This window comes from Lissotriton vulgaris, chromosome 2_1 (genome assembly GCF_964263255.1).
Source record: "Lissotriton vulgaris chromosome 2_1, aLisVul1.2, whole genome shotgun sequence".
NCBI lineage: Eukaryota > Metazoa > Chordata > Amphibia > Caudata > Salamandridae > Lissotriton > Lissotriton vulgaris.
Genome location: NC_141687.1, coordinates 129396283 through 129415170, shown reverse-complemented (window position 1 = coordinate 129415170; position 18888 = coordinate 129396283). Strand labels below are relative to the sequence as shown.

The 18888-nt window shown below is 49.1% G+C and overlaps 1 protein-coding gene across 1 annotated transcript in view; it reads right to left on the bottom strand.

Moving 5' to 3' along the window:
* CALN1 (calneuron 1) overlaps positions 1-18888 on the bottom strand; it is a 1377605-nt gene that overhangs the window by 1271515 nt on the left and 87202 nt on the right. The gene's annotated exons all lie outside the window — the stretch shown is intronic.

Here is an 18888-nt window from a genome sequence, read left to right as displayed (position 1 = left end):
ACCAGTTAATCAGTCAGAACCTGAATGTAAAATGAAAAATGGTCTTTCTTAGAAGCTACTGCTGCTGTATTTGTCAGGTGCAGCACGTCCAGGCTCTGAATATTTAAAGCTCGTGCTGCATACGGTTCTGCTGGCTCCTTATGTTATCACTTTCATCAGACCTAGAAAGAGTCTTCGCACCCGGCATAGACCGGACGGAGCCCGCGAACCCAGCACACGTGCTGACACCTTATAGAGTGTGGGAGGGCCCTGTGGTTCACTGTAGGTGCGCAGCTGTGACTTCTGAGAGTAGGCAGGGACTCCCCAGCACACCTACATGTGCCCGCCCTTCAGAGGGGCATATTAACAACAGCCAGCGATTATCATCGCTGGCCGTGTTTAGCGATAATTATATTATTGCAGGCTATCTCTCGCGTTACTCCAGGGCGATAAAAATACCAGAGATAGTGAGGTTATCTGGCTTTTCTTTTGCAGGGAGCATTGCTGATTTTCTAGCGATGTTCCCTGCAAAAGGGCGATAACCTTGCTGATACGACCAATCCATCCCCTATGTTAGGGATGGCTAAGTCAGGATTTTACCAGACGTTTTCGCTAAAATCTAATGTGTGCTAAAATCATGTGGGTTGCCTTGTAAATATCACGATATTTACAAGATAGTCCATCCTGGGTATGCCCAGTGACGCTCATTTTGCATCTCATTAGAGATGCAAAGGGAGGCGTTGGGAAAAAGGGTGCTAACATGCGATTATGCATGTTAGCACCCTCTTGTAAATAGGGCGCAGGTTTTATCTCCACTTTTTTGGCTTTTTAAACTCAAAAAGGGGAGATAAAAGCCCTTGTAAATATGCCCCAGGGTCTACCTGCAACTCCTTCGAGAAGATTTCATTGTGGGTCTCTTTGTGCCACATCTGAGGGTGTATACTGCAGGACTGCTCCCAGCCTCCAAAGAGCCTCTTTGCATCTCCATCAGTAAGGCAATGCAGGCATACAGGCAAAGACACCGCCCTCATTTGCATGTTGTGCAAAATAGAATGCCACAATGACTCTGCCAAAGCTTGAAATGTGCACCACATAATACAGCCTTAAAGATCGCCGTAGCGGGCTCTACTGGCCTTTAAAGGCCTGCACCAGTGTTAAAGCCCGAGCGTTCGGCGAGGGCCTTTAACAAGGGAGCAGGCCTTTAATGTCCAGTGGAGCCCATAACGGCTCTAAGGCTATTAGGACATTCTGCCCCTAGAGGGTACAATGTTCTAATTTGTAAAACAAATGCCTCACAGAGCTTAAGGGGGTTGCACTCCCCTTGGACTCTGTGAGGCCTTTGGTCACAGCAACAGCTGGGGACAAACATTGGAATGTCGATGCCATTAGAAGCCCGGAGAATGCCACTATCTTCCGTGGAGCGCTCAACGTTCTGGTATACAGGGGTGCCAATGATGTTGTAGGTGTTTCCTAGGTGAACAAATGCAGGCAAAATGTCTGCTGCAACCATAAGGTATTTACATAATACAGTCCAGGTACTTATAATGTGCTTCATGCCAACGTCTACTTTTTTATTTACCGACAATCTGCTGCTCTTTACCTTCTGTAGCACAGAGACTCGCATGCCCAGTATGCCTCATATCTAGTCCATCTTTTTCTCTTCTTCTCTTCTTCCTGATGCCTCTACCTGTAGTTACTCCTCAGGAGGGAGCTCCCTGCCCAGTATTGTTCTGCAGCTCTGACTCTTGCCAATCCCCTGTACAGAACTATTGCTACCCCGCTACATTATGCCATAGTTGTGGGCAATATTAGTTCACTCCCACTTCAATTTCCTATTCATTGTGGCATTTAACTCCTTTCGTGCTCATGACGAGCTCAGTTCGTCATGAGGCACGGTGCTCGTGTGCTGAGCTCGTCATGAGCCGTGGAATGCTCACACGTGGGGATATTTCCCCTGCTGTGCTGAACGTTCCAGGGAAACAGGTGTGGCCGTGACGAGCTCAGCTCGTCATGAGCACACGAGCATGGTGCCTCATGACGAGCTGAGCTTGTCATGAGCACTGGGGCGCTGTGCGCGCCCCAGCCCCCAGCACAGCAGGGGAATTACCCCCGCTGTGAAGGGTTTAAAGGCTTGAATAAGAAACAAACCTACAAGTATCAGAATGTAAATGAGAGTGGATGAGGAGCTCATGACTAAAATGAGTGGTACATGTATAGCTTTATAGAGGATCACCCAATTGTCTCTCTGTCCCCACCTGCAGAACGGATGCTTCCCTGCCCTTCTAGAGTCGCCCATGACAGGCGTGATAAATAAACACATCCATTTCTATTTTTCCTTTGCATTGTGCCACCTTGTGCCCTACATTTATTATATAATAAGATCATAAGCACCAGAATACAGAGGGGAATCCAGGACAGTAGAGGTACTCGAAGCATCGCCCTACAAGCACGCCACTACTGAAACATCTTCTGCAACCCTACAACACCTCTCTGGGTCTCCCTCATACACTGGCATCCAGAGGTCTTGCAGAGCACATCTATCCGATCCCGAGGCTGAGATACCCACTGGACTCTCCCTTTGCACCCATTTTATTTGCAGGGCACTCTGGTGTCACAGTAAGAGACCTCCACAATTCCCTTACAATGCACCTCTATCTGACTTGTGTCAAATGTGTACCAGTACTGACACTTCTGGGCAGCTGTCACATATTGCTTCTGTTCAGTGCAGCGGGTACTGGACTACTGAGCCACCGACTCAGATCAAAGCATTCAAGCAGGAATTGAGGCGTGTTGCTGTTTCTGCTAAATTCCAGTCTCACATCCACAGGAGAATACCAGATTGAAACTGGTCTACTGGAACTCCTCAGAGTAGTCAACAGCGTCCTCTGCCTCAGGATCGTCTGCAGGCTCCAGAAAGAGGTGGGGGTCCCACAGGGGCAAGCAGAAGAAGTTTACTATTTCCTGCTAAGCTACACTCCATACCTGTACTCTCTGCAACTGTGCCAAAGCCCTGCACAATACAGTGTGTCACCAGAGGCACATTCATGGCAGCTTGGTTGTCCTAGCAGGTCACAGCCACTGCAGGTCTGAAGCCCAGCTGTCCAGAATCCAGGTCCAGGTCGGAGAAGTGTGGCTCAATGATTAGAGCGGCAGACCCTGATGCAGAGGTCTAGCCCGGCACCAGGGTTCAATTCCCCGCCTCGGTGGGTCTTGGGCTCAAAAAATTCCACAGACCTGTTAATTCTCGCCTCGGTGCCTATTCCAATCATGGAGTCCCACTCTGCAACTCTGGGCAATAGCTTGCTTAATCTCCACAACGGCCCCCACAACGCTAAGGGTGCCTGGCCTCCACCTTGGGGGGTGCCCAGGAGTGGACGCCTCACAGAGAAAGCCAGGATGGGTTCCACAGCGGTATTCGTACAAGCGCTTTGAGACCCTTGCGGGTGAGTAGTGCGCTATACAAGTATCAATTTACATTTACATTTACAGAATAAAGAATGCAGGCCTCACAGCAGCAGCACATGGCTTAAAGGTGGAGGATCCCTTTCTATTACCACCGAGAATGTGGAAAAAATTTCAATATGGCTGGTGGAGGTTTAATATTTCTATACAATAAGATTCCTCTCCAAAGTGCACACAAAGTGACACCTAAAAGAGAGCCCTACAACTCAGCAATAGCTATGACTGTATTGTGCAGAATTATACTTGAAACCATATAACTTCAGTGATAATATAGCCTCCTATATTTTTATGCCTTACGTAGCGCACGCGCTTCAATTGAAAGTCGCTTGGCTCCTCCGCATCATCATTAAAAGACAATCTTCTCAAATGTCAAATGCTCTTCCCACATTTCTGCAGGAATAGACAGTACGGGGGTAGAGGCAGGAATGCAATGAAGTGATGGCTTTGAGAACTGAGCTCACAAGAATGACGACTATCCTGCGATTGAGGCAAGCAGGGCTGGTAGCACACAAGGTTACCTGGGTGGGAGAAGGGAGGTCTCAGATTGGAACAGTGACCATACAGTCAGGGTCCTGACAGTGCTTAATTTGTAAAAACAAAAACAAAAAAGTAGTGCCAGGGCTCTCGTCGGGATGGCCACTGCAGCTTGCACCACCCAATGCCCCTGCCAGCGTCACCAGTGACTGAACCAACACAACTTCTAACCATCACACCTTGTAAGTGTGAAAAGTCAGACTATTCCAGGTACCAAAGGTATAATAATGGCTTGAGCGGCAGGTATTAGTCATTGTATGCTATATTAAATTGATAAATACGTGTTGTGTTCATCTCTGTTTGGCTTGGCCCTTTTTGCAGGGTCATCCAAGAACTTTTTGCTTTCCTCCTGTATTTATTCTGACCTGGTGGTGGTGGTTTTAGGTCTTTGGACACTTTATCACTGCTGTTTAGTGCTAAAGTGCTTGGACTCCCCATGATAAACTTGGTAAGATTGGTCTAAATCTGTTTGGCATATTTAATTTACCTATCAGTCCCTTGTACAGTTGTATCTCAAATACCCGGGGCCAGCAAATTAAATGCTGGTGGACTTGCAGCGCTGCTTGCGCCACCCACATTTCAAATCTGTCTCAGGCCTCTGCTGCTGCTGGGCCTGGGAGCACAGTTTACTGCCGCTGTGACGAGGCATCTAAAGTGTTTGCCACATCTGTGACTCCCATTTTACTACATATCAGTCACCCCTAAGGTAGGCCCTAGCTAGCCTTATAGTCATGGTGTGGGGTAGGTAAAAGGTAAGACATGTGCATCAACTGCGCGGCATGTCCTGATAGGGACAAACAGCCTATGTGCTTTCCCTCTGTTGTGAGGCTGCCCTCTCATAGGGATGCATTGGGAATTCCCTGATATGTGGTTCAGTGGTAATTCCTGACATGAGAGGAGTGTCATGATCAAGTTTGGTATGTTTGAAAAAGTGGTGGTAAATACTGGGTATTGGTGTTCGCTGACTTATTATTACTATTTTAGAAATGCCACTTTTAGAAGTAGGCATTTCTGTGTGATACGTGTTTTTGGTCCTCTGCTAGGATGTGTTTTGACTGTCTGGCTTTGGAGTGACAGGGGCTGGAGAGGTGCAGTGGCTCCAGAAAGTCTGGATGAGTCAGCGCTATGCTGAATAGGTCAGGTTTGCATTTGGAGTGGTGGGAGGAGTAGCACCTGCACCTGAATAGGGGTGTCCCTGTCTTTCACAATGATGGCTCTGCCCCCCTGTGGTGTGTCTGGGGCCAGGGCTTACACTTACAATGGGGAGTGTTATGCACTTGCAAAGTGCCTCCAAAACTGGTTTGGACTTGGCTCAGAGCCCTGGGCCAGTGGTGGACAAAGACACTTACTGGTATAAATATTGGGGTTGTGAACCCATGTCTTTTGAACTTTCTGGAACAGGACTGAGTTTTTCTTGGGACTTGTGACCAGCAGACTGCTATAAGCCCAGAGGAACTGCCTAGGGAGTTTTCCCTCTGGACTATTGACCTCCTGCCCTTTAGTCTTGAGGCGAGGACCTCAGCCCTGCCCCGAGGGACCCTTGTGCTGGCCTACCAGCCAGGCCTTGCTGGTGTGTCCCAGGCCTCGAGGAGGCTCAGTGCAGGTGAAGCACTTTCTGTGAGGGGCCACTTATTGTTCCTGTGGGCATCGCGGGGTAAGTCCAAAACAGGCCCCTGCCTCAGTTGCCACGGCGGCTGCACCACGAGTGGTGGGCAGCCTCCTCTCACTAGCGGGGGCAATTTGGTGCAAAGGAATGTACTAATGTGTATTTTGATGATGTATTTATGATATGTGTTCCCAGCTGAGAGTGCACTAAGGTGTACTGATGATGATACGCATATTGGGCTATACTAAGTACCGTTGTTATGTTTATGCCTAAGAGGTGATCATCATATGTGTCCTACAAGTGTTTTCTTTGGCGCACTGCTGCTGATGCTTATGCATAAGGTGTTTTGCTAAGTGTAATCCTGCCAGTATTTACTGGTGACGCTAAATGTTTATGACTGTGGCCTGAATGACCTAACGATTTAGGTAATCCCTGTAAAGTCATGACAAGTGCCTGGTGGCACAGTGTATATATGCAATGGTGTTCTTATGTGTTTTATGCATAATGCAAAGGCTATTTTTTATAACCTTGTGTGGAGTTTCTTTTGTGGTGTGCCTAGTGCGTTGTTGCTGTGTGAGTGTGTTGCACAAACGCTTTACACATTGCCTCTGGGATAATCCTGAATGCTCTGCCAAGCTACCAAGGGGGTGAGCAGGGGTTATCTTCGGTGTGAAACTACTTTGCCCTGACTAGAGTGGTGGTTTCTGTCTGGCGTAGGTGCATGCCCTAGTCAACCAGAGATCCCATTTCTAACAATCTCTAATTTAGATAAATACTGCCACCATCTGGCAGACTGTCATAAGTGCCAGTGTTAAGAATGAAGTGCTGTGACGAAAATAGGAAACCACCGGTTCAAATTAGGCACTGGTCAGTGACCAATGACATACTTTACTTGGAGGGAAATGGAGTACCATTTTGCTACGCTCATCTGCTTAAGAAGTGCATAAATTGGTGCAATAAGTCACTAGGTTCATCCAGTAGGTTTATGCTAGTTATCCTCTGTTTAAGGAGACAGCACAAGGGTGGTTGAGCCTTCGCTTGCCCGGCCCCCAACCTCAGGAGTTCTAGGCCTCTCATTATTCTGGAGAAAGTCATCAGTGATTCAGAAATGCCTTTAAAACGTAACTCTTGGGGCGTGGCTAAGATGACTTCCTGAGCAGACGTGCTGCTCCGGAGTTCCCGCCGACAGCCAGCATTAGCACCGGCTCTTGCGGCCGCTTCTGCGACAAGTCAGCACCCATTCACGCCAAATTCTGCCTGGACCCGGCGGCGATGGAGCGGGGGCGACCAGTGGCCCCTGGAGTGCTGCCTGCCCCAAACAACAAGCCAACATCTGCCGCGATCAGAGGAGGCCTGGTACGGGCTGGTGCAGCAGCGGCGTAGCATGAAGCGGACCGCACCGCCCATTTCCCCGTGGAGTTGATGTGCCCTCGGAGCCCCTTCACGGCACAATAGACTAGCCCGCAGTGCCGCGATCACACCAGGCAGGTGAGCTTCTCCCCCGGGACGACCACAGGAGGTAGCGACACGGCGAGACCGGGCTGGCCGCCATTTTGGATTGGGCCCGGCCCGCTAGACTGCATCACCTGCCGGAGAGAGCCGCGCAGTAACCCCCATCGCGGGAATCACGGCAAAGGGAGACCGCGGTTCTTGGCCTCGGGGGGCTTCGGAGTCCCAACTTAATAACAGCCCTAGAGGAGGGACCCGGCGGCTCGGCCAGGAGGGAGTAGTGCCGCCGTCATTTTGTGGCTGGGACAACACAGGTCGCGAAAGGCAGACTCGCCCAAGGGGCAGGTGACCGGTGGTCGCTGTGGAGGGTCCCCTGGGGCTCAGCTGGGAAACCCTGAGAAAGCGCATTGCCCAGGCCCGGTGTAGATGGGAAAGGGCCCAGAAACATTGACAGGGGCGGACCGGGCCTAGGCTTTTCTTTTGAAGTGCCCAGGCGGCAGTGTGAAGCGGCGGTGGAGACACCTGGATGCAGAGAGGAAGGTGAGCGGTCGCGGAATGGCGTAAGAGGCTGGTGTGGTGTCGTTGGCTACCTGTGGGCCATGGCGGTGGACAGAGGGACTGCGCAGGAACATCTTACTGTTTGGTGGGGAGGAATTGCTGCCCCCGAGGGCCGGCGATTGTGGTTGCAGGGACTAAGCGACCTGTAGAGGACTCCCCGTGGGCCTTGTCTGAGCTCAAATAGTTCAGCGGTTACAGGGGAGATTTGACTGAGACCCGCTTGCCGCCCACACCCTGGCCCGGCCTTTATAGCTACGAGCCCTAGGACGGACTGTGCGAAGCTGAGCACCGTGAGTGAATCCCGACAACAATATAGGGGTAAGGAGCAGACACAGGGGAGGGCTCCGAAGCCGGTGCACGGGTGGAACGTAAGAGTATGGCCAACCAGAGTCGCATGACTGTGTGATCATGGGGAATATCCGAGGGACCTAAGGTGTAACAGTGGGGGTGCCCCTGGACATCACCACAGAAGTACCCTCCACGCCAGTCCACTAACGAGGCGGGGAGATGTTCATGGTTGTAACCTGTTGATGAAAGTCCAGCCCCGAAGCTAAGGGGGAAAACTGTAGGACGCTCCCGAGCCCTGAGTGGTGTGGGTTATGTCCTCCTCCAGAACTCGGAAGAACAAGACTATCAAGGACTTGTTCTTTAAAGCGCAAGTGGATAAAATGGCCTCTAATGGGAAAGCGGGGCCCTCGGAGCCACAATCCGGGAGGGCGGATGGAACGGAACCCATCACGAAGGCATTTCTTGAATCTATGTTTACCGCCCTGAGGGAGGACATCCATACCTTGAAACAAGAATTCACATCTGAGATCCAAGAGGTCAGGCGTGATATGGACGGCATTGGCGAGAGAGTGGCGGACTTGGAAGGGAAAGAGCGACGCGAGGGACACGGAAATGGCAGCTCTGCAACAAGAGCTTCTCAGGATCCACGACTAGCAAGTGGACCTCCAAGCACATGTCGAGGACTTGGAGATTAGGTCCCTGTGCTGTAATATACGCATCAGAGGGGTGAGAGTGGACGAGAGCTCAAAGGACCTTTTCATCTACTCCAAGGAGCTCTTCAATCACCTACTAGGCAGACCGCTAGAAACGGATTTGAGGTTGGACCGGGCTCACAGAGTGAGACACCCTAGGGCCCCGTCAGTACCGCCACCCGATATCCTTTTTTGTGTGTAGGACTTTCGCACCAAAGAGGCCATCCTGCAGAAGGCCCAACAAATGCACCCTATACAGTTTCGGTCCGACACTCCGGTGCTCTACCAGGACTTATCTGCTCTCACTCTCCAAAGGAGAAGAACCTTCAAGCCAATTACTCAGCACCTACAGCAACGCAACATCGCCTACAGCTGGGGCCATCCATTCCGACTGGTGTTCCGCACGGACAATAAACTGTACCAACTGCGCTCCCTGTCTGAGGGCTGCAAGTTGCTAAGTATGGATTTGCCAGATTTGGAGAGTGGAGAGGCCGACTCCAGAGATGAGGCTGAGGACTCCAGGCCCGATGGCACATGCAAGGCCACAGGCGTCGGCTCTGGAATCCCCGAGCGGCAGAGGTAAAGGAGGGCAGGAAGGCGGCGCTGGGGGCTGTCTCGGCAGATCCATCAGACGGGCCCACTGGCTGACTTTGTACATAAACCTCACTGTCTGCCTGATTTTCTTTGGCCCAGGCCGCTTGTGGGAGGGAGACATCGTCTCTGTAGATTTTTCACCTCAATAATTCTATACTGATCAACCATGGTTGATGGACTAACTATCTTTGCTCCTTTTTTCTTATTTAGATTGATAGTTGGGGAATTGTGGGGGGGTTTGAGGGAGGAGGTCCAGTGCTCCGGGTCCTGTTCTGCTCCTGTGCCCCTGTAATTCCACTGGCCAGTATGATCCCTCCCTGTCTGGCACTCCTGATTGCTGGGGCCGACCAACTTGGCTCCTTATTTCCTCAACATGGTTTTGCCACTAATCTGCTATGGCCAACACCACCCTTAAAGTCTTAACCCTCAATGTGAGGGGCCTAATAACCTTGTGAAGCGCGGAGCTGTGTTGTCATGCCTAGAACACACCCAGGCTGATATATGTTTACTTCAGGAAACTCACCTTCTGGAAGGCGACTGTTATAGATTAAGGGTGTGCAGATTCCCCACTCAGTTTTTCTCCTCGTGCTCTACTAAAACGGCTGGGGTCGCGATACCAATGGCGCAGCGCTTTCAGGGGGAGGTTCTACGCAAAAGCGATGAGATCCAAGGGCGGCTCTTGGCTTACCGTTTCGCTTTAAGCAGACTTACGTTCACTATTGGGTCCCTGTATGCTCCAAACGAGGGTCAGGAAAGGTTCCTACACTCTGCCCTAAATGAGATCACAGCTACGCCAGATCGTAATTTCATTTTGGGGGGTGACTTCAATCTGGTATTTGACAACCTACTGGACAGATCCAGCCAGCGCACACACCAGGTGGGGGCGATATCAGCAGAAGGGCTGGATATTCTGGGGCTTTATGACCTTTGGCGTAATTTCCAACCCCTAGATAGGGAATACTCTTACTATTCTAATGCTCATAAGACCTACGCAAGACTTGACAATCTACTAGTCTCGGCCCGATACGCTCATTCACGACCTCAGTTGAAATAGGAGTGGCCTCATTATCGGATCACGCTCCAGTGGTTGCCACACTCTCCCTTCCACCCACATCACGACAATCCAGAGTTTGTCACCTAAGGGACACTCTCTTACATAGAGTCGAGGTTGTAAAGCACATACAGGCCGCTAATGCTGACTACCTTTCCCATAATGTGAATACAGATACATCTCTTGCAACGCAATGGGCAGCACTGAAGGCTGTAATTAGGGGGAACTCATTGCACTCTCAACGGCAGATAACAGGGAATGCCAGCGTAAGCGCGAGGAGCTGACAGGACAGGTCCGTGAGTTGGAGCAGATGCACCAAAGGACGGGTGCTCCTAGGGTGTGGCGCCAGCTCAAGGCTGCTCACCAACAATTAGTGGCGCTCGATCAAGATAGGGCAGAATATGCAGCCCTTCGGCTGCGGCCCGCCTTTTATACGGGGTGGGGATAGATGTGGACGCCTGCTGGCAAACAGGCTTAGAGAGGCCCGTCAAAAGCAGGGGGTTAAAGAAATTTCCCGATCGGATGGACTTTTGGTCTCTGAGGATGCGGCTATAGCAGAGACGTTCCGTGATTTTTATACTAACCTCTACACCGGGGGTCCGGTAACTGGCTCCGAGGAGGTCACCTTTTTGGATTCAGTCTCCCTTACATCTCTGTTTCCGGCGCAGGCCGAACACCTCGACAGGAACATTCAAATGGAGGAAGTCATTGCAGCTATATCACACCTTAAACTGGCGAAAGCCCCGGGCCCAGATGGCTTCCCGGCTGTTTTTTACAAAAAGTTTAGCGTGACACTCACCCCAGTCCTTACTCGCGTATTTAACTCCTTTGCAGAGCAGGGGGCAATACCAAGTGATCTGTTAGGAGCATCCATAGTGGTGCTACCTAAGCCGGGGAAAGACAAGTCCAAATGCGGTTCATATCGCTCGATCTCCCTCCTTAATGTCGATCATAAACTGTACACTGGAATTCTTGCTGCCCGACTAGGTCCCCACATGCCCGGTCTTATTGACCCAGACCAGGCAGGCTTCATCCCCGAACGCCATACATCCGATAACACTAAAAGGATCCTCCACCTCATAGAGAAAGCCACACAGGTACCTGGAGAGTACTTGATGTTGGCCATAGATGCTGAGAAGGCGTTAAACCGTATCCATTGGCCCTACTTGGAGCGAGTGCTAGAGAAGGTGGGGATACGGGAAAAGTTCTGCACCCTTATATTTAACTGTTACAAATGTCCTACGGCAGCAGTCTGGGTGAATGGGTACACCTCCTTTTCCTTTCTCATAGAGAGGGGTACAAGACAAGGGTGCCCACTGTCGCCCCTTCTAATTGCCCTGTACATGGAGCCTTTGGCTCAAATAATCCTTGTGAATGAGGCAGTGGAGGGAATCAACTTTGGTGGCTATGTTCACAAGATCAGCATGTGTGCCGACGATGTACTGATATCTCTGACTAACCCGAAGGAAGCCCTGCCAGAATGTTTGGCGGACCTTGAAGCCTTCACTCGGGTGGCTGGATTTAAAGTCAATGCGGACAAATCTTTGGCTTTGGATCTCTCGCTGTCGCGCACTCCCAGACCTGCAGACTTCATTTCCCATACAGTGGGCAACAGAAACTACCCCATACTTGGGGATTCAGTTAGCCTCCTCCCTTCCTACCATACCCACCGCTAATTATGCAGCCCTCAGGGGGACCATCCGTCGTGAGATGGGTCGATGGAAACATTATCCCCTCTCCTAGTTGGGCAGGATCGCGGCGGTCAAAATGACTATTTTGCCTCAGAGTCTATACATCTTCCGCACCCTTCCCCTTCGGCCAGTCTGATTTGGCCCAGTTTATATGGAATGGCAGGAAACCAAGGATGCGACGAGCGCTGGTGATGCTTCCCCCTGAGATGAGAGGCCTAGGGGTACCCGATTTACAGTTGTACTTCCAGGCGGCTCAGCTACGATATTTGGTTGAGTGGAGTAGATGGGAATCGGAGAAACACTGGTTGTTTCAAGATCAGGCAGTTGCGGCGAGACCGCTGCAGGAAATCCTGTTCTTGTGCAAACCTCACAGGCCTCCTAATTTGTATGCTTCGCATATAACCCGGGTCCCTCTGGAAGTGTGGGATGCCACCAACATCAAACATGACCTTACTTTCTTTCCATCCCCTCTCACTCCACTAATCGACAACCCCGACTTCACACCGGGTACGGATAGGTTTGCCTTTGCACGCTGGAGGCCCCCTGGTTGCCGGGTCCTGTCCCAAGTGTACAGAGCTGAGGGGGTTATCCCCTTTCCCCAACTTAGGCAGGAATACGGTCTGCCGGAGACTGAGCGGCTAAGATAACTACAGGTGCGCCACTGGGCACTCCACCCCCAGATACGCTTGAGTGCAGATAGTCACCTATCCTCCTATGAACGCTGGATTATCACCCGTACATCAGATGCTAAACTTGTCTCTGACCTATATAAGATGCTCCAGGTTACTCAGACACACACATACAGCCCTGGCAGAGAAAGGTGGGAGAGGGAACTAGGTAGAACACTCAGCCGCAAAGAGTGGGAGGGGGATACACTACCGAGCTCCACACTGCATACCACATGGGGTTGACGGAGACCTTCAGTAAAGTCGCAACATTCTGGTACTATACTCCAGAGAGACTACATGCAATTTATCACCTAAGGGACAAGACTTGTTGGTGTGGTTGTGGCCAGGTAGGCACTCTGGTGCACTTGTTGTGGGAATGCTACGAGGCCTTCGGGTAGTAATGCGCTCTATAAAACTCACTTTCATTTCATTTCATTTCAATGCACACACATTCAACCATACTGGACTCAAGTGCTGGCAGAAGTGGACAAACATTTTGAAACAGAAATCCTGCGCTTTCCAGCTTATGTACTGTTGGGTCTTCCTAACCCCCTCACTTATCCGCTGAAATACCGTAAAGGTAGACAGATAGCTATTGCTCTAGGTTCGGCAATGCAAAATATACTTACACATTGGCGCACTCCCAACATACCTTCCTTTGTGGGTTGGCTTCATAGACTGTGGCATGTCCTGGGAATGGAGAAGTTGACCCTTACTATACCGGGAGAGGGATCCACTTACATTGAGCTATGGCAACCATCTGTCACTCTTGGCGACGGAGTTCCGTGAAGTCACATGTCCACGATATCTTAGACTATTACGCCTTACAGACTCACGGGAGGCGGACCATTAGATAGAACATCGGGAGGTGGTGGGGTTGGAGAGAGATGGTAGGGGCTGACGGGGGGTACGGAGCACTGGACTGGGGAGGGAGGGGGTTTCTCTAGGGAGGGGGGTTATTGTGTTTGTATCTTTTTTTTCCTTTCTTTTCCCTTTCTCCCGTATATTTCCATAGCTTCCTTCCGTGTACATGATTTAGAGTACTGCCTTACTACATACTGGGCTTGCGCTCTCGATTAACACTGTTTGGCTGTATTGAATAGATATTATCTGTGACTGGCTAAATGTACATGGATTTGCTTATGTGTTCAAACTCAATAAAGACATTTAAACCATAAAACTTAACTCTTTTCTTCACTTACCCTTAACCAGACATTTGGATTTAGTATGTGACAAACGCTCTTTGTCCTGTAGTGCCAAGAAGGACCTTAGGGCGCACATTTGCGCTTAGAACCTAACCGAGAGAAAAGTTTGAAAAGAGAGCAATAACACATTGATAGGCAGATGTAACATTGTAGCAGTTTGCGAGTCCTTAATAGTGATTTTTAGAGAATCAATATTAAGGACTCGCAAAATGCTATGTAAGTAGTAATCGCAATAATTTTTGTGATTCCTAAATATTCCTTAATTGCGAATCGCAAATTGCGATGCACAATTAAGGAATCCCTTTCCATTCATTCCTATGGGCCGAAAGGCCCATAGGAATGAATAGGAATCACATGCGCAATTTGCCAATTGTACTCACAAATTGCGCATGCAATTTCAAAGGTGCAAGGGTTCCAAAAGGGCACCCTGTTGCACCCCTGAAATGTGCATCTAACACATGGGACTTTGAAAAAAGCAAAACAGTGGGTTTTTTCGAGGAATTTGCAAATTACCACTAACTTGAAGTTGGTGGGAATTTGCGATTCCTTACAGCAATTTCACAATTTGCGATGGCTACTAGAATAGCATTTAGAGAATCGCAAATTGTGATTCTCTAAATGCATGTGCAAAATAGGGAATAGCAAATTTTGCGATTCCTTATTCTGGAAGTAGGTTTTACGTTCCTAAATTGCACACAGCTAAATTGCGATCTCGTTTGCCATCGCAATTTAGCTTGATACATCTGGCCAATAATGGTGGAAACTTCAGATTCATATGTAGATTTAGTATCAAATGTAACGGAAAAGGTCTGAATGAATAGAAAAAAAGGCGTAAATTACCCTCCGAGACTTTTATTGACAATTTTCCTTTATGTTGCACTTGGTAAGTTTTGATTGGGTCACTGAATCAAAAAGGGTATTTTAGAAAGCTGTGTGTATCCAAGCAGAGTGCCAACAATATATTTATCACGTCTGGTGCCAGTGCCGAGCCTGATACCCCTGCCAGGCCTGCAGGAGTACAATAGGCGGAACCATTCCTGAAATCCGCTCCGTTGTGATCTCGACAATAGCTGCCCCACTGCGTGACGTGTAGCGCGCGCGTGGGTGAGTGACGCAGAGAGGTAATAATGAGGTTCAGTCGACTGTAATGGGGAAATATTCTTAGCTTTCTGAAAAAGTTGATCCTGCAAATCCAGCAAAATGCAAACATCACATCGGCATATGCCAGTATATTATTTATGTTTTTGTACACACAACATATTCCAGAAATGACTCCAGTTAGTATGTGTTAGTTTAGACGAGGGGAAGCTATGAGCAAAGCAAACAAGGAAAGCAACACTGGAGAACATTTTCATAAAATGAAACATTTTCTCACGCACGAGTCAAAAAAGATTTTCTCCATACTTTTGCAGGACTTACTCCTGAATATTCTGTCAGGGAGTACGCCATACTTACAGAGAAATGTTTGTGAACGGGACACACTGCCTCCAGACTCTCATGTGCATAAATAAAGAAACAGCATTGGCATTCTCATGCGCTCCTCTCGAGGTTCCCTCAATCCCAATTATTTTTAGGTTACTAGAAATTAATACATAAGGATCACTTTTTTGTGAAAGTACATACTGAGATAATCTTGAAAGAACTGTAGGTGCAGAATCCTGGTGCTGTGGCCAGGCAGGCGCAGAGAGCTAGTGTTGCCTTCTCAAGCACGATCGCGACTGATCTACGCTGTGATCGCCCAGAAGCTCAGATCCGAGTCCCGCTGGTCCTTTGCAAATATGGTGTCTGCTGGAGTTGTTGCAGAGAAGTGGAGGACAGCAAGAGGTGCAGGTCTCCTGTAAGAGCCTAGTGACAACACATGACCAGCTGTCTAAATATTGACTCGTCAGCCAGGACTCCCACTGGTGAGGGCAAGGAATCTTGGGTACAAAGAATTGAGGAAGGATAACACCTGAAGATGGTGGGTGACCTGCAACTGAACCAGGAAGGAACTTGCTTCTGCTGGTTGATGGGAGACACTGGGCAGGTGGTCCAAAGTCGTCTTCTTCCACCCACCGATTACCTGGAGACAGACTGACAGAGTGAGGTCCTTGGTGAGGCCGGACATTTGAACATTGAGGGAGTGGTGTTAAGGACTGAGAGGAGATTGGGTTGAGAAGTTCCTACTCCCCCTGCTCTGAGCTGCACCTGGGTCAAAACAGAGATGGCTCAAATTCTCAAGAGACTCTTGGTGGTCCTCAGCTATATCTTGCTGTCAGCGATCCTAACAATGAGAATGGCTCAAACGTAGACAGAAGGAAATGGAACCCAAAGGGTCATCTCTGAAAAGCAAGACAAGACCATAAATTGAGCTTTCAATTCCTTTTAGTGGCATACTTCATCCACACTCGTATATTCAGAGGGGAACGACAACTACGCTACCCTAACCGAAGACAAGGCTCCCAGTGGCCACCAAAAGCAAGGTTCATACTGAATTGAAATGGATGTAGCGGAAACTCACTGATTTTTAGAGGACAATGGAATCTTTGAACCCGAATCTCATAGACTTTGCAAACAGAATTGGCACAGTATAATGGAAAACAGAGAAATTGAAAACCATGATGCAACAAGACCTTTCAAATGCTACCAATTTCTCAACCTACACACAGTTATCAATTTTGTGCTAAAAGGAACAAGTAGAATGATTGTAGAATCTGCACATAACCAAAAGCGTTCACATACTAGGGCGTCCCATGGTAGAAGAAAACACACCTGAAGTGGACACCTGAGACTTTTCTATGGCAGAACGTTCTTATTGAAGAGTCCAGTGCCCCTGATTATCAGTAAGGTGATCAGGCTCTCAAAGAAAAAAACAAGAAGGAAGATGGGGTAGGATAGACCATTTTAGTGATACTGGGGGAGGAGAACTTGCAAGAGATGACACTGAAAGCTGTGGCTGACATTAGAGTAGTCTACCATCAAGTGAGCCAGGGTCTTCTGTTTCCTTTTGGAATTAGCCCTTTTTGTAGGGTCATCCCAGGCTTTTTTTCTGACATGGTGTTGGTGGTTCTAGGACTCTGGGAACTTTAGCACTGCTGTCCAATGTAAAGTGTGTGTGCTCTCTGTGTTAAACATGGTAAGATTGCTCTACACCTGTTTTGCACATTTAATGTACCTGCCAGTCCCTTGTGAAGTGGTATCTCAGATACCCAGGGCCAGTAAATTAAATGCTGCTGGTGGGCTTGCAGCGCTGATTGCGCCCCCCACCAAAGTAGCCTTTCAAACCTACCTTAGGCTTCTGCCATTGCAGGGCCTGTGTGTGCAGTGTAGTGTTAGTGATGCTGTGATGTGACACCTAAAGTGTGTGCCATGTCTGTCACCCCCCTTCTACTGCATGACAGTCACCCCTAAGGTAGGCCCTAACTAGCCCTAGGGGCAGGGTGAATTGTAGGTAAAAGGTAGGTGTTGGAAATGGGCCTTTTTGCAGAGTTATCCCCAAACGTTTTGCTTCTTCCTCCCTTGTTTTCCTGACCTGTGGTGTTGGCAATATGACTCTGGGCACTTTTCTACTGCTGATCAGTGCTAAAGTGCATATGTTCTCTGTATAAATTGTTATTGTAATTGGTTATCCATGATTGGCATATTGTATCACCAGGAAGTCCCTGGTAAAGTGCACTGAGTGTGCCAGGGCTGGTGATACAAATGCTACTAGTGGGCCTGCAGCACTGATTGTGCCACCCACATGAGTAGCCCTAAAATGGTGTCTCAGGCCTGCCACCGCAGTGCCTGTGTGCAGTCTGTAAACTGCCATGTCAACCTGGCCAGTGTCTCCACTGACCAGGCCTAACCCTTTCCTTTCTGTACACTTTGGATAACCCTATGGAAGGCCCAAGGTACTACCCTGGGCACGGTGCAGTGTATGTGAAAGGTAGAGCATGTAGTAGCGGAGGTGACATGCTCTGGTAGTGAATTACAGCCATTTTTGTTTTTCACTAGTGTAAGGCTATCTTGCCCATTGGCTATCATGGGGAATGCTGTGTAGAGTGGTTACCTGCACATCTTCCCATAGGAGCAAGATAGGACATAAAGGTCTAGTATCCCTGAATTCAGAATTTAATAACACATCTTTTGGGAAAGATGGTTTTTAAATCCTGTGTTTGAAAGCGGTACTTTTAGAAAGTGGCTGCTTTCTTGTCTGACCTTTCTGTGTGCCTTTGGCTGTTTGTGAACTGACTGTCTGGTTTGTGAGTGACAGGGCTGGGGGATTCCAGGAGACAGAATGAGTCTGCCCTGTGGTGAATAGAGAGATCTGCATCTAGATGGGAGGGAGGAGTTGCACCTGGGACCTGAATAGGACTGTGCCTGCCTCCCATAGTGCTGGCTCCACCCCCTGTGGTGCCTCTGATGTCTCTGCCCTGCACTGTGAAAAAAGAGAAGGAATCATGTCAACAAAGTGCTCCAGGGCTGTGCTTTTCCTTCACAAAGCTGGATCCACCTCCTGTGGGGCGTCTGATGTTTCTGCTCTACACTGTAAAAGGAAAGAAAGAGGCATGTAAACAGAGTGCTTCAGAACTGGTTTGGACCGGGCTCAGAGCCCTCCTGCACAAAGGGAACAAAGACTTTTTGCGGTATAAGTACAGGACCCCAGACCACTGAACTTTAGATCATCCTGGAATCAAGAAGGAACCTCTGCCAAGGAGAAAGCTGAAACTGAAGAAGGAAGACTGTCCTGCTGTTGCTCTGCTGGACTGACCTGCTTAAGCTTTGCTGCCAAGGGGAGGGGAAGGACTTTGCTTTGTGCAGTGTCCCCTTGCTTGAAGGAATCTCCAAGGGCCTGAAGAAAAGCTGGCTCCCTATTAAGAAGTCCCAGGAACGAAAGGACTTCACCCCCAGCTTCCCTGAACTCTGCTGAGAGAGTTCTGTCCTTCCTGGAGTGCTTGGCCCATGTGTGAAAACAATTTCCTGTGCACACACAATATCAATTCAAACACAGAGTAATGCAGGTGTTGGTCCGGTCTGTACATTCATAAAAATTATTGTCCACTTCTTCTTGTATGAGCAATTTTTTTCTTTATTGCTCAAGCTATATCACGCCAGCCGACACGTGTTTCGTCAGAGTGCAGATCGCTCTG